The sequence below is a fragment of the Echinops telfairi genome, unplaced genomic scaffold (assembly GCF_000313985.2).
Source record: "Echinops telfairi isolate 266 unplaced genomic scaffold, ASM31398v2 ScPeMD7_7424;HRSCAF=8462, whole genome shotgun sequence".
Lineage (NCBI taxonomy): Eukaryota > Metazoa > Chordata > Mammalia > Afrosoricida > Tenrecidae > Echinops > Echinops telfairi.
Window position 1 is genome coordinate 7,010,463 of NW_022111324.1, and position 16,898 is coordinate 7,027,360.

A 16,898-nucleotide genomic window follows, 5' to 3' on the forward strand; every position below is an offset into this window, starting at 1 on the left:
TAAATCTTTATATGAGTAGATAGCCTCATCTTTCTCCCTTGAACTGGCTGGTGGGTTTGAACTACCTGACTTTCAGTTAGCAGCTCCATGCTTACATGACAGCACCACCAGGGCTTAGTATCCCTATTTTATAGAGGAAGAAATAGGCACATGAGAAATACCTGCTTTAAGGCAGTTATTCCCACTAAGTGTAATTGTTTTTCCTTAAAAAGTGTAGGTTATTTGATACCTTTTACTCAGTTTTGCCTTTTTCTCTTTTTGTATTCATAGACTTGAAAAGTAAGAAGAGCTTTCCTGCCTTTTTAATTACCAAACTACTCTGTTTTCAATGAATCAGTTCAAAGAAAGAATGCAGTCTTTCTAAACCTGGTAAATATCTCTTGCTAATAAAAGCGATTAATTCAGTAGCCTCTGATAAATCCAGGTGTTTTCATTATTGTTTCAATTTTGTGAAATGACTCTAAAAATATCTTAACTGCCTATCCATCTATTTATATCTATGTTTACATGTATACTTATGTGTGTGTGTAAATATATACATATATATTTTCCCTCCCACCCCTCACTTCTAACTCTGAAATGTGATTGGTATCTTTGACTCTAGTACTAGAATTTGCACCTGGTCTCTACCAAAAGAGTTGTGAAATTAATGTAAATAGAGTATATCAATATATTTTTATATTAAGTATAATCTTTATTCTGTGATAATATAACATTAGAAATAATCCCTGTGTGGTCGTTTAATAGGAGTACTTCTTAAATACAATTTTATTAAAATTAACCCAGTAAGTGGAAAATTAGAATATAAATTTTACCATTCTACAAGTGACCTAAGTGATGGTTAGAGAGGTCAAGTAACTTGCTTAACCTAGTATAGAGCTGATAACCAGAATCCAGATTTTGTGATTCATAATGTGGTATCTTTTAAGATATTTTTATTTAAGTATTTTAAATACAAATTAACATGCCTAAGAGAATAAACACATTATGTCATTTCATATGGATTTCCTTGTAATATAATGTAAAATGTTAATTTGGAAACAGAAGACCATGGTTTTATCTATTACTTTACATAAAATATTTGATCTGTTAACAGTAGCATTAACCATGAATAATTAATTGCTATATGATTGATGTTTTCTGTGCATTGTTTTATTTATTTAAGAGATTTTTAGGATGTACCTGCTTTACATGAGGAAATGGAGGCTTAGAGAGAGTCATATAGTTTAGGATATTAGAGCAATGATTTAAACTCAGTACCTGAGTACTGAGTCAGAGCTCATGACTAAATTGCATAGCCTGTTTATTTCCGGAATTAAAATTTACCTAATTGTAAATCTCACAAGACTGTGTTAACTGATACTGATTATGAAATAATTTCTGATCTTAATTCACCCAAGCAAAATATGAGCATTTTACAGACATGGGGAAGTGCTAGGAAACACTATCTTCCTCTGTAATGATTTTAACTATAGGAACCTTATAGTTATTTTCATAATATGGAGGTGTAGGTCTTACCTCCTTTCTTAAAAAAGAAGAAAGGATATTTATACAAGGAAGCTTCAGGAAGTTTGTGGCAAAATGGAATTAAAAGAAAATGGAATTTCCCCACAAACTTTTTGGAGCCCCCTCATATACACATGTGTAGTTAGAGTAAACTAATTTAAACAAGACTAAAGAGATATTTAGTGTGACTAAATATTTATATTCATGTTTTTGCTTTTTATACTGGATCATCAAGCAATGATTATGTTCTTAAAATGCTTGAAAAGCAAACTTTTCAAAAATAGTTAAGATGCTTTTAGTGAAAAATTAGTGTTACAGCAAAGTATGTTATTAAAAAAATAATATACCATTTAAACTGTCTGGCTTTGGGATCAATAAAAGTTAATTGCCATAAATGAAGCTATAATGATGAAAGTATAAAGAACATGCCTTCTTTTTAAAGTAAAATATAAAAAATGTCCATGGTTGCCAAAAGCAGGAAAAACTTTTTGTGTTAACACTGAACTCATTCCCAGAAATTCACATTTCCCTAGGAATTTTTTATCAAATACTACCAAAGGGTAATGGCTGGCCGAAAAAGGTAGGAATGCACATAGTATATATATTACTACTACAGCATGATAATAAAAATGCATCGTCCCATAACCACACAGAACTTTTTATTTATGGGGATCTTACTGTAGAGAATTTCAATGTACAAGATAAGAAGGAGCTCTGGTGGCAAAGTGGGTTTTGCATGGAACAGCTAACCACAAGGTCAGTAGATTGAACCTACTGGCTGCTCCACAGGAGAAGGATGAGGCTGTCTACTCCTGTAAAGATTTGAACCCCAAAAAGCAGTTCTGTCCTGTCCTGTCCTGTGGGGTTGCTATGAGTCATAATTGACTTGATGGCAGTGAGTATTCAATATGAGAAATAAGGTACAGTTGGTTCCCTGACACTTTTCTGCTTGGACAATTAGATAGTAGGATTTGATAAAAGGTGAAATGTGTTGACAGCTTTTATTACCTTGGCCAAATTCTTTTAAACTAACTAGAATGTGAAAAGACGAGGTGAAAATTATGAATGTTATAGAAAGATTATAAAGTTCCTTCTCTAAGTTGCTACCAGCCAGTCGATTCTGACTCAGTGACTCCGTAGGACAAAGTAAACTGCCAATATGGGTTTCCAAGGCTGCAAATCTTTATGGAAGTAGAAAGCCTCATCTTTCTTCATTGGAATGGCTGGTGGTTTTGAACTGCTGACTTTGTGGTCAGCAGCCCAATGCAAGGAACCTACTATGGCATCAGGGCTTCTCATAAGGTTGCTTAATTACCTGATGTGTTTTTAATATATGTGTAAATGTGTAGCAGTATAGTAAAATAGAGCAAAGATAAGAAATCGTGATGTGCACAATTATACCTTCCCTTTTTGCTTGGACTCATCACTTTGTTGTTGTGATTCTGACTCATTTAGACTGTATTGGATTGAGTAGAACCTGTCCCATTATGATTTCCTGAGTTGGAATTGGCTTGATGACACAACAACAGTCTTTATAGGAACAAATCACTAAGTTGTTTCTCCCACGGACTGACTGAGAAGTCTGACTTAACAACTGACAACTGATAGGTTGAGTTGTCTATAGAAACAAATCCGAAAATCAGAAAGAGCTTTATCTAAGGAAATACTTGTATCTCAAGACAACATTCTAACCCAGTTCAACTCAAGCACATAAGTTTGATGCTGGCCCATAAGCCCTTCCTCAGACTCACATAGCTGCAGGCTGGTGACCTAAGAAAGTGAAGCAGGAAGCAGGAGGTTCACAGGCCGGTGGGTGCAGAGTCAAGTGGATCCAAGGTCAGTGTAAACATGGCAGGGCACTGACAACTCTCAGGATCTGGTAGCCCACATGGGATCACCCCTGGAAGAAGAATCCCAGCAGGCAGGCTCTGAGAAGGGACAGAGATGGGGAGGTTCCCAGTTTCTTCTTATAAAAAGCCACACCCCCCAAGGAGGCATCATCAGGCTGTGACCTGACTGATGGGTTGGACTCTACTCCTACATTTTCATAAAGTTTTAAGTTGACATAAAAGCATCTAATTATCACAGGCCCTTCTATATTCTTTCTTTGTTTCTTGTTTTCTGTCAATATCAAATGCTGTTGATTCTAGTGCTCTGAATCAGCATTCAAACTGGGATTACTCTATATAATAGTTGTATAGCTAGAGGCATATACATTTTGTTTCAGGAGAAGATAAAATGTATACTTATTAAGAAATATTGAACATTAAGACAGGAGGGAAAAAGAGAAGAAAACCAAATTGTACCTGAGACATGTTAGCGTGGCCCTAACATTATGAGAACTGTTCTTATCTTAAACACTAGAGATAATTTTCTTGCTTATGGATTAAAAGTCAATTACAATACATGAAAATATTTGGGTATATCACTGAATTGTTTTTGCTGTAACACGAAGAAAAAATGTTGACAGAAGTACTTGTTGCATATTGAGATCATAGTACCATTTTTTTATATTCCCTTATTTCAAAATATATTCTTATTTTAATTTTTTAAAACAACTTTGCAAGACTGCATAATTATCCCTGTTTTTCAAATGAGGAATTTCAGGTTCAGGTGCTAAATTATTTCCGTAGAATTCCTTAAGTAGGAAAATTCTAAAAACAAACTCACTGCTAGTAGGACAGAGTATTACTGACAATGTGGGTTTTTGAAGGCTTCTAACTTTTTACAGGAGTAGAAAACCTTGTATTTCTCCCATGGAGTGGGTGGTGGTTTCAAACTACTGACCTTGTGATTATTGGCCCGATTAAAAAATATTAATAGGAATTTTGATCAGGGATTTCTGATGTTATCACCATTAATAACAATGAAAACATCTTAATACCACCGCCACCACCCCCCAAATCCCAAAGGGATTTCTCATGTTAAATCCATTAATAACAACGAAAACATCAACCTTCCCCCGAACAGCTTTGTATTGTAGTGTTGATCTTTTGTTTGCTAATTAAAAACCAAACCCCCCTGACCACCCCCCAAACCCCCACTTTACACTATTGACACTCTCATTACTTGACATTTCTGTTATACAATAGTAAAAAAACTGGTTTTGACTATTTTGTGCATTAGCCGTATGCATCTGGTAGTAACAAACACCCAGCTGTGAGATGACAGTAACCCAGGCTGTTAATCTGTTTGTTACTTTGGCTGAGCCATGATTCACAGTGATTTGGCAGTTATATAATGATGTAGTCATCTTGTTCTGTGATCTGATATAGTCACTCAACATTTTCACATAAGCGGATTTCCACAAAATGACCTGCCTATTGATATTCAATAAGTGAGGAATGGGTGTAATTTCAAGCTTACAGAAAAGTTACAAGGACAATAGAAATAATTTTTCTCTTGAACCTTTTGAGATTAAGTTGCCAACATTAATGTTCCATTACCTCTGATTATTTTATTAGATCCTGTATCATTGTGGCATTTAGTTGTCATATCTCATTTGTATCCTTTAGTGTCCTTTAGTGTAGAATAGTTTCTTAGGCTTGCCTTGGTTTTCAGACCCAAGACATTTTGGAAGAATATGTTCTGTTGAATGTGTTTCAGTTTGGCTTGATCCTGTGGCTCTTCTGGATGAAATTGGGGTTATATTCTGGAATATCACAGAAGTGACACTGCATTCTAAGTGCATCCTTTCAAGAGTGGTGCATATTTTTTGTTCCTTTACATATTATGTTAACTTTAAGGTGGTATCTGCCATACTTCTTCTCTGTACACTGAAGTTACTTTTTCCCTTTGTAATTAACAGGATTTTGTTGGGAAACTAAACTTTCTATGTGAATTTCAGTACCTTTTGTTTCTTGATGGTACTATTATTGTGGTGATTTGCTTTATTTATTATTTGGCATTCTGTAAGAAATTTTTTTCTGGTTTATATTATCATGGCTCATGAATTTCTATTGAGTAGTGTGTTTAAATTATTGTTTTCATTCAAGTTGTCCACAATGTAGTAAACAAGACCCACTTACTGCCTTCTGTGGTTTTTGACATATTACATTACTTTTTTGTTTGTTTTGGTTTTATTTATTTATTCATTTAATCATTTTATTAGGGGCTCATACAACTTATCACAATCCATACATACATCAATTGTGTAAATCACTTTTGTACATTCATTGCCCTCATCATTCTCAAAACATTTGCTCTCCACTTAGCCCCCAGCATTAGGTCCTCATTTTCCTCCCTCCCTCCCCACTTCCCCCTCCCTTCTGAGCCCTTGATAATTTATAAATTATTATTTTGTCATATCTAGCCCTGTCCGACATCTCCCTTCACCCACTTTTCTGTTGTCCATCCCCCAGGGAGGAGGTCACTTATAGATCCTTGTAATCGGTTCCCTCTTTCCTACCCACTCTCCCACTACCCTCCCAGTATCACCACTCACACCGCTGGTCCTGAAGGGATCATCAGCCCTGGATTCCCTGTGTTTCTAGTTCCCATCTGTACCAGTATACATCCTCTGGTCTAGCCAGACTTGCATTCATTACATTTTTATTTTATTTATTTTTATTTTTTTTTGGCTCCCTCCCCCGCATTCATTACATTTTTAAAAGCACATTCACTAGCAATTTCTTCTGGGAGCTGTTAGTTCCTTGAAGTGGAGAGGGCATTTAGAAACCAAGACCTGGGTGCAAAGTGTAGTCTTTGCTATAGGGACCTTGTTACGCCCAGTCTGTGAACAGAGCTATGGAATAGGCTGTGAGAGGTTTCAGAAAGTTTGGGGTGGGGAGTGGGAGGGTGGTGGTGGAAGGAATTGAAAGATAATAGAATATTTCCATGAACTGTTTGAAGCCTCTCCATATATGTTTATACTCATATAAATCTGTTTATTTCTGTTTATATATTTTGATAAAGTGTGAGTTTATGCTAGAACCAGTAGTTCTAGTACAATATCACAGAGTTCATTCTGTTTTTTCATATTTTTCTTAGGAATTAATTTTGCTTCCATTATCCTTAATATACTCATTAGTTAGATTAAGCTCTCTTTGTGCAACTGTCTTAGTTATCTAGTGCTGTTATAAAAAAGACGCTTCATCGTCTCTTCTAAGCTTCTGTAGGCCAAGCGTTCCTTCGAGAGATCCCCGTGTGTTTGGGCATCACTCTCCCTCTGCATCTAGTTGTTTCTCAGTACTGGGGCCTTGGGTCCAAAAGACACAGTCTACTTCTGGCTCGCCTTTCTGGTGGGAGTAGATACCCCTAATTCTCTGCTGACTTCTCTTCCAGTTCTCTCTTGTAAGATTAAAGATGTTGCAGGCCACACCTCATGGAAGGATTACATCTGTTCCTCTTAGTGCTGGATCACATCATGGGGCATCACCACATAACACATTCCATTATTGCCTACCTGCCAAACCACTAAGACTCATCGTTCTGCCAAATTAACAGATAGTGGGGGAGATACAGTTCAGTCCGTGACAGTAAGCGCCCTCCCTGTTGCTGCTCTGCACTCGCCCTGCCTGTGTAAACACAGAAGCCTATCTCTTGCCCAACCCCATTTAATGGCTTTTGGACTGAATTTGAAAAATGAAAGTGCATTGCTTTTTGTCAAACATTAAAATGAAATGGGCAGATTTGCTTTTGCTGCATCACTGTAAGTTAATTCACTTGCTCTACTTCTGTTTACTTTTAATTTGGGAACTTATGAGTTTCATGTTGGTAGAGATTCTTTGCTGTCAGTGGTTTGTCCAGCCTATTTAAAATAGATTTTCTGAAATTTCTGATTAATTAGCTATTCTGCTTTACCTCAAAAGTAATCTTGGGAGCTATGGTAGGCATTCATTTTAAGGTATAAAGATAATTAGATAATTAGCTGATTAGCTAAATGGATGAGTTCTGTATATTAATTATTTTTATGTAAAGGCCTATGAAATGTTTTAAATGAGTTGATTTCATATTAAAATTTTCTATAGCTCTATGAAGAACAATATTTTGATATTAGTATTTTTATGTTAAGCCTGGTTTGAGTCACCTCAATTCTGAATTCACTCACAGAACATTATGTATTAAACAAACAATGCTGGACTGTAAAATTAATTACAACACACACACACAGGATTTTTGTATGTGTGAAAACGTAATTTGTGTAAATGTGTTTCTTAATTAGGGAATTGTCTAGGGATATTGATGAACTTTAGAATTTGTTAGAGAAATATACATTTCTTTTAGTGATTGAAGCCATTACTAAAAGAATGCAATGAGCCTATATAACTTTCAAACTATTGGAGAAGAAAAGGCAGAATAAAATAAGACTTATAAAAATCAGGAAAGGGGAGCCCCTCACCCCCCTAAAAAGCCAAGAAGAAGGTAAATAAAAATAATGAAATACATAATAGAGAAAGGCCAAATACGTCAATAATCACAAAGAGACTAGATGAGTTAAAACTACTTCTTAATGTAGAAACACTCGGATTAGATTAAAAGCAAATGAAAGCCCACCTAATTTTGACAAATGAAAAATAAATAATGGTGTCAGAAAGAAAGCTGATGTAACAGTAGAGTTTTAGGCCAATTGAAGGAATCTGGATAAAGGAAGGTGACTGTAAAATGATAGAGGAATAATCTAATAGGAATGTTCGTGTATATTAAAATGTGTTAGAAATAGAGCAAAACCACATAATTAAAGAGAAAAATTGATAACATCTTTATTTTACTGGGGTGTTTTACCTGTTTTTCCTCTACAAACTAAGTACATAGAAGATTAGGATAATGCTGTTACCTTGCCCCCCAAGAAACACCTAATAACCCAATGCATATCAGCAACATTTACAGACATTTACAGCATTTTATGACCTTATAAAATAGGTCATACAAAAAGTTTCAGCAAACATGGAAGTGATAGACCACATTGTTTGATCACAATGCCATACTAATAAACAGCTGAAAGAAACTACCCATCTAGTTACGAACTTAAAACAGTATCCCAAAATACGTTATGGAAACACAATGGCATTTATTAACCATGTATAACTGAATGACAAAGGAAAAATTGCATATAAAAGCATGTGCTGCAGCTAACATAGTTTTTGGAGGCAAATTTTTAGCTCTGAGAAATAAGTTAATTTTAAAAACCAAGCAAAATAAAGAGGATGAAATAGGGTAGAACCAGAAATTAATAAAAGTTATTAAGAAGCTGTTGTACAACCAACATAAAAGCTAATTATTTGAAAAAACAGGACTAATACATATAATTTTAGGAACTCTAGTGGTGCTATGGGTTAAGTAAGATTAATTTTGCAGTTAGCAGTTCAAAATCACCAACTGCTTTTCAGGAGAAAGAGGAGGCTGTTTGCCTCTGTAAATATTTACAGTCTCAGAATCCTTATGTAGGGTTTGTAAGTTAGAATCAACTTTATGGCAGTGAATTTGTTTTGTCACCTATAATCTTAACTTAATAAACTTGAAAAAAAGATGAAATAGATAATTTTTATGACCGATAAACATTGTCAAGTTTGACTCAAAAAGTAGAAAACTCAAATAAGAAGTAATCATTAAAGGAACTAAGATACCTATCCAAAATTTATTTTTAAAAATTTCTTTCCTAATCTCCTGCCAAAGAAGATTCTAGTGTGGTGTACTGGTTGCTCATTGGGCTGTGGTCTGGAAAGTCAGCAGTTGGAAACCACCAGCTGCCCTGAGGAGCAGAGGGGACTTGGTACTCGGATGACTAGTCAGTCTGAGGAGCTCCTCGCGGGAGCAGGTCTACCCTGTCCTGTCGGGTTGCTGTGAGTGAGTCAGCATTGCTTCCATGGCAGTGAGTAGCTTCAGAAAACTATGAACTGGCTCTACCTCTAGTGAGGTACCAGACTCAGTTATTTTTATGGGCAAAATTTAATAAGTCTTTAAATAATATTTTGTAGTGGCCCTAAAGAACAGAGTAGAATTGCTCTTGTGCATTTCTGAGACGGTAACTCTTTGTGGGAGTAAAGAGCCTTGTCTTGTCTCCTGTGGAGCAGCTGGTGTTTTGAACTGCTAACCATATGGTTAATAGCCCACCAAGTAACTACTATACCACCAGGGCTTTTTTTTTTTTTCTTGAGAAAGATGACTATTTCTACCCCCATGAGGAGTGACAGAAACCCACCGGGGCAGCCCCACCCTGTCTGAGAGGGCTACTAGGAGTTGGAATGGGCTCAAGGGCAAGGAGTTTGGTTTTAAGGAATATTTAATGTTCAAACATTTAAGAAGCTAGGATAACTTTAGTATTCACCTGGAAAATACAAGATAATTCATGATAAAACCTCAAAAAGATGGTTTAAAAGCTGTATGGTAGAACTTTGTCTGGAAAGGTGGAGTAGAACATTTCCCCCTAGTCTTCCCATTTAAGTACAACTAAAGATTTTAAACGTTCCATAGAAGACAAACATAGAAAGACTCTGAAAGTTGGAGAGAAGCAGACAGACAGACTAGGGACCTTGGGATCTGAGGAGATCACAGCAGTGAATTCCTGCATTTTCTTGTGTGTCACATCTACCAGATAACGGTGCTGTAGAGGTGGGGAATCCGAAAACAGCAAAAAGAACCCAACATAAGCTGATACCTTCTCCAACCAAAATAAAAGGAATGGGCAAGTTGACGATATGGACAACTTCTAGACTATAACCACTCTACTCCAGCCAAATGCCACACAGTGCAACTCTCTTTGTAACCTTACCAGCACAGGCCCTGATGGACACCTTTCCTGAATGTGCTCAGAGAGCACGGCGTATGGAACTGCGACTTTCCTCTCTCCTTGCTGCAGAGATCATGTGGCGCTTCCTCATGCCTTAGTAGACAGTTGTCAGAGGAGGCCTAGGCGAGAGTGAGGCCTTTCCCACCGCCCAGTGAAAATGACCCCTTCTCTCCACACAGGAGGTGCTCCTCTTGTCTCTCCCAGCCAGTGGAGGTGACCTAGTGAGGACCCAGAATTCCCACCCTTGTGCAGCAATAATGAGGCCCTCTACCTTCAGGTGTCACCAGAGACACAGTATGTTGAACTTGGATACAGCAGTAATTTCTTATAGAAAAATCAATCAGTTAACCAATTAATTAATTAAAGACTGGTTCTTATGAGGTGGTGGTTGAAGATGTCCCAGATGTCCAACTTTCCAAAATGCCAAATCACTTCATTAGCCCCGATATTAACCACAACTTCTCTTAGTGTATGTCCTCAGTTTCAGGGGTTCTGCATCTTCTACAGTGCCTCACAGCACAGTACACCACTCACAGACGTTTAAGGACATGTCTGTGGATGCTGGTATGTCTGGAGCACCTGCTAATCCAAGGTGTAAGCCGGTGATTCGGGTCAGGTGATAACCTCCATGTCAATCCTCTAGAACCAGAGGACAGGCCGAAGCAAGCATGGTGCCAGGATCCAGAGCAAGAGAGCAGAATGGCTGAAAGTCAAAGCGGGTCTAGCTCAGCCAGGCAGAATGGCAACTCACACTAGCAGTCTTTGTTGGCTGTATCTGATTGGTGTTCCTCTTCACTGACTCAGCACCGGTCTTCTGCACATGCCCAGGAAGTGGGGAGGTCACAAATATGGCATCCTGCCTACATCCAAGACTTGGAGGGAAGACGTATGGCTTTTTTCCCTCCATTTTTTGCCTTCTGATATGTGGCTAATCTGCAGACTAGACCCCTATACCCCCAAGGAAACTAAGGGCATGGAGACTTGAGTTATACCTTGTGAGCTAAGGCCTTAAATATATCCCACATGAAATCTCTCCTTGTTAACATTAACAAGTAATACTGCAGAATGGGACTATAGCCACAGGCATAGAGCCTAGAATTTACAATCTATCACAAAATTGAGGACTGGTTAGAAGGACTAATTTAACTTATTAACTTGGACTTTTCACTGAAACCTGAGAATAACAAGATAAGGCCATGCCTTCCCTGCTGGAGTGTTGTCAGTGCAGGCCAGCTAAAACACCAACTGTAATACGTGAGGTCCAGAATGTCATAATATGTCAAAAACTCCAGGTTTCAATAGATCATCACTTGTTAGTCATATCAAGACATAGGAAAATAAAAACTTGAATGAGAAAAAACAATTAATAGACACCAATACCAAGATGAGAGATGTTAGAATCCATAAACACTCATGTGTAAGAAAGAGCTTTATATACAAGAGCAGTTGAATATTGAGAAAGCATCCCAACCCAGTCCAGATCAAGCCTATACGTCCAATATTAGCCCATATGTCTGATACCAATCTATAGAGTCCTCTTCAGACTCATGAAACACATGCAATGACACTGAATGCAGGAAGATCACAGGCCGGTGGGTGGAAAGTCTTGTGGATCCAGTGGCATTGTAAGCATCTCAGTGCTGTCAGGGGCCTCTACGTGGCTTCTCCAGCTCCAGAGGTCTGGTTACATCAGGGTAGGTCCATGTGGTTTCTCCTGCTTGCTGTGTTTAGTGCCATGTGTCTTGTCAGTAGAGTGTCTCTCAGGGAGTGAGCAGAGAGAGAGAGACTGTCTCCCACCTCTAAGGAGGAAATCTAGGAATTCCCAGAATTCTCAGGAGAAGGCCAGTCCCACATAGAGGCCTCATTGTCTATGATATGAATGACAGACTAGAGTCCACCCTTTCACTCATAATCCTCTCAAATTGACACCAGATTTTGTAACTACCACAGAAGGAAACTGTATAAAGGCTATATGCAAACCTATTGTACTCTGCAAATGCTTGTGATTATATATTTGAAAAAATAAAAACAAAGTAGAGGAATGTAGTAATTATGCGAAGAATTAATGGGATGGAACTAACTACTTGACAACTGGAGATAAAGATCTTTGGTCATAGCTTGTGAGCCTGTTCATAGGTTAATGAACGACATGGATTAAGATATCAGGAGAAGGGTATTTTAGACAGATGGAGAACTACTGTTTATAGAATGCCTACCATTATACTGTTAATATCCTTATGGCATGTTGATAATCAAATTTGTCTTGTCTGAACAGCATTCTGGTTAACTGAATAGAGGAATGTGTCTCAAGATCTATATCTTATAACTCCTAGCATACTTGTTATCCTTATATTGTCAAATAAATTCAAGAAGCTTGAGATTAGAAGAGAATAGGCACAAATTCTCAACATCAAGAATAAAACTGAATAGTCTTAAGGATGGCTAGGAATAACCAGAGTTACATGTGGTTTTATGGAAAACAAAGCCTGTGTTTCATGGATTAAGAAATGGAATCAGAAAATACATTTCTATTGTTCAAGTAGGAGAATTTAGCTGAAGATGTTAAGACAAATTATAGGACTGTGTTAAAAATCTGATCGGCCACCAGTACTTTTACTCCATGTGTTTGTTTGTAATTATATAAAAGTAATTAGTAATTACAATGTTGGGTGACTACTTGAATAACATTTATCCGGCTTTTAGTTGAAAGCATTTCTAAGACACATTTTAATCATCCCTTCCTTTCCCATTGCTGGCAGCGCTTAGCAAATATTTTTGAATGTGCTAATTCATGAAAACAATAACTTAGCAAACCTCTTTAAAATGAAGAAAGGGCAATTCTATAAGTAAAGAATCAGGATGATTTAGGATAGACCAGATAGGTAAGTTTTCTAAAAACTTGGTGGAGGTGCATAGATTTGATCTTTTATAAGTAAGAACGTTAGGATTGGATTTTTTTAATGATATGTTTGGTACAAAAACTGAACTCGCTGCCATTGAGTCAGTTTCACCTCATTTTGCCCCTGTAGGACAAAGTAGCGCTGCTAGGTAGGGTTTCTGGAACAGACAACCTCATTTTACTCCCCAGGAATGGCTGGTGGTTTTGAACTGTAGACCATGTGGTTAGCAGTGCAACACTTAGTCCAGCGCTTTACCACCAAAACTAAACTGAGCAGTAGATGAAGTATTTCAGTGTGTGTAAAGTATAAGACGAGAGGTTAAAGAAGAGACCGAAGCATGTACAATTTAATAGCTGTTTTCTCACTAGAGCCCTCTAGCAAACCTTCACTTAACTAATGCCTGTTTGTTCCTGCTTAAAATCTGTGTCTGATGCTGCCACGATATCTTATATGCTCACTCCTTAGCGTGTCTGTGCATGTCTGTGCTCACTAGTAGAGTTGTATGGCTATCAAGAATCATTTGGTTGTTTGTGGGCCCTAGCATGCGAAGCTAGTTCTACTACTCGTCTTAATTGCACAATGTAAATGATCTTTATATAAACCAAAGAAAAGAGTAGGATGAGAAAGATTATGTTTCTGTGAAAATTACATGGAATGTTTTGAAAAGATTTCCTAAAGAATTGCTAAAAATACTGTTGAATTAAGTGTGAACAAGGAATTAAGAGATAACTATTAATTAAAGGGAAAAAGTATTCTGTTCTCAGATTGCTTCACATGTCTTCACATGTGCTTCACATGTCTCAGATTGCTTTCACAAAGTTCTTGCTTCACTTTATTTTTAAAACTTTTCATATGATAAAATAATAATAAATTATAAATTATCAGGGGGGAGGGGGGGAGGGGTGCGGGGAGGGAGGGGGAAAAATGAGCTGACACCAGGGACTCAAGTGGAAAGTGGGTGTCATAAGAATGATGAAGCCAACACATGTATTAAAGTGCTGAACACAGATGACGTATGTACAGATTGTGATGAGTTGTATGAGCCCCTAATAAAATGATTATTTAAAAACTTTTCTTCTTGCCTCACTTTAAAAGCAGTAATTTTCATTTACTGTCATGAAATCAATTTAATGAGTTCAAACCAGCAATCACAATTTTTAAATCTATATACATATATATTTGTGTGTGTATGCGTGTGCATACACCAGAATCTATCAGAATGTACTACCCTAAGCAGGAGTCTTGTTTCTTGATACTTTTCTTGATTTTTTGTTTTTCTCTCTGTTTATATATGTATATATATTATATACATTTGTGCGTATATATATTGTGCATACATATATACATGCATAAATGAGGGTAAATAAAAGTATTGCTACAAAATAATCAACGTCTTCATAACAGAAATATCAGAACGTGAAGGTCTTTTTCATGACTTATCCCCCTTCTAAATCTCGACCTCTCTGAAGGTGGTGTTTCTCTGTCTCTGTCCCTCCCCCAAAGAACCCTGTGCTTTCTGGTTTGGGGGTCTTCGAGGGATCAGATGGGCCTCTTTTGCCGTGTTCTTTGAGTTTGCGGAACAAAAAGAAGTCGGAGGGCAAGATCGGGTCTGTAGAGTGGACGGGCTTAGGCTTTCAGCGGGCACTCTGGTGGAACAGCCTCTGCTGCCCTTGAATGAGCAGGTGCACTTCACGGTGGGGAAAATCCCTTTCACCACAACTTTCCTAGCCTTTTCCTCACCAATGCACTGGTCAACTTTCTTCACACTTATTCATAATAAGCCCCTGTGATTATCCTATGTCATTCCAGAAGAGCTTTCAAGATTACTCTTTAAGAATTAAAAAAAACAGTAGCCGTAACCTTCCAAGCTGATTTTCCGCCTTGGATTTAACTGGTTTAGCAGATCCCCTCAGAAGCCAATGCCTTTATCCTTGGTGGGGTGTGGTTATGCGTTGGGCTGCTAACTACAGCGCCAGCAATTTGAAACCGCTCCTCGGGAGAAAGACAGAGCTTTCTATTTCCATGAAGAGTTAAGAGTTTTGGAAACACACTGGGGCAGTTAGAACTACTCCCTTGCTAGATGGTCGTTGTGAGTCAGCATTAACTCAGTGGCAGTGAGTTTGGTTTGGGTGTTTAAAGGCGGTCAAGCTTATTAATTGAGCTTGTTTACAGCATCCACTGCACAGAGACAGCACAGAAGGGTTTAAACATGTCTCGTTTGAAATGTACCCACAGATGCACAAGCTGGAATCCTAGCAGCAATACTTTGTGACTTGCCCTTGCTGTGTGTGTGTGTGTGTGTGCCCATGATGCAAAATGTGACTTTCAATGAAAAGTTTGAAAACGTGGCTCAAAAGCTTGTAACTGGAAGTAAGTCACTACGGATTATTAAAGGTATGCTTTATCCAAGAAAGAAGAAGAGCCTCAAATTAGTGGGTGTCAAAGAAAGTAAGGGCAAAAATTTCAGGTTTTGATGTCCGCAAAATCTGGCTGGAAATGCTGACTCAATTGTTAGTGTAATATTGTGCTAGCGTAATAAAGTGTTTCCGTTCTCTGCGACTCAGTTTCCTTATCATTACAAAGGGAAGCCAAAATGTTGTTGTTTGGTGCCATTGAGTTGGCTTCGGCCCATTGAAAGGCTATGTGCACAACTGAATGAAACACTGGCCTGGGCCATCCTCCCACGTGTTCCTGTGTCCGAGCCCCTTGGTGTAGCCACTTGTCAGTCCATCTCGTCGAGGGCCTTCCTCCTCTTTGCTGCTTCTCCACTTACCAAACAAGATGTCCTTCTCCAGGGACTCGTCTCTCCTGACCGTGTGTCCAAAGTATGTAAGATGAAGTCTTGCCATCTTTGCCTCCAAGAAGCATTCTGGCCTTACCTCTTCCAATATAGACCAGTTTGCCCTTTTAGCAGTTCATGGTACTTTCAAAATTGTTCTCCAGCACCACAATTCAAATGCATCAGTTCTTCTACAATCTTCCTTAGTGAATGTCCAACTTTCACATGCATATGATGTAATGAAGGATACAATGGTTTGCGTCAGGCGCACCTTAGTCCTCAAAGGAACATGCTTGTTCTTCAGTACTCTAAAGAGGTCTGTATGGCAGATTTACTTAATACCTTAAGTCCTGATTTCATAACTGCTGCTTTCGTGAGCATTGATTTTGGATCCAAGTAAGACAAAATCTTGAACAACTTCAACCTTTTCTCCCGTTGTGAAGATTTTGACCTGCCTCACAATTGAGTTGTAAGCCATACTGGAGGCTACAATCCTTGCTCCTCATCAACAAGTGTTGAATTCCTCTGCAATTTCAGCAAGCAAGTATGTGTAATCTGCATACTGAAGCTTGTTACTAAACTTTCCTCCAATCCCTGTGCCACATATAATCCAGTTTATCTGATGATTTGCTCAGCATATAGATTGAATAAGTATGGTGAGAGAATACAACCCTGACTTACACCGTCCCCATTTTTATGACCAAATAGATAAATGGTATTTTAAAAATTTCAAATATTTGTTTATTAAAGGATTTTCATCAACATAATGAAAGACAACCTGCATATGGGGAGAAAATTTGGGAAATAACATTTGAAAAGGGTTAATATCCAGAATATATGAAGAATTCCTACAACGTAATGACAAAAAATTCCAAACAACCCAGTAGAAAAAAAAAAGAACAAAAGACCTAAATAGACCTTTTACCAGAGAAGACATATAAACCCATGAAAAGATGCTCACAAAGAAGAGACGAGACAGTCAGGG

General features: G+C 37.8%; 1 protein-coding gene across 2 annotated transcripts in view; it reads left to right on the top strand.

Annotated features, from left to right (window-relative positions):
* Positions 1-281: 281 nt before the first annotated feature.
* POU2F1 (POU class 2 homeobox 1) overlaps positions 282-16,898 on the top strand; it is a 126,915-nt gene continuing 110,298 nt past the window's right edge. For both annotated transcript variants that reach the window (XM_004706752.2, XM_045298071.1), the window contains exon 1: positions 282-369. The gene's annotated coding sequence lies outside the window, so the exon portion shown is untranslated. The remainder of the gene's footprint in view (positions 370-16,898) is intronic.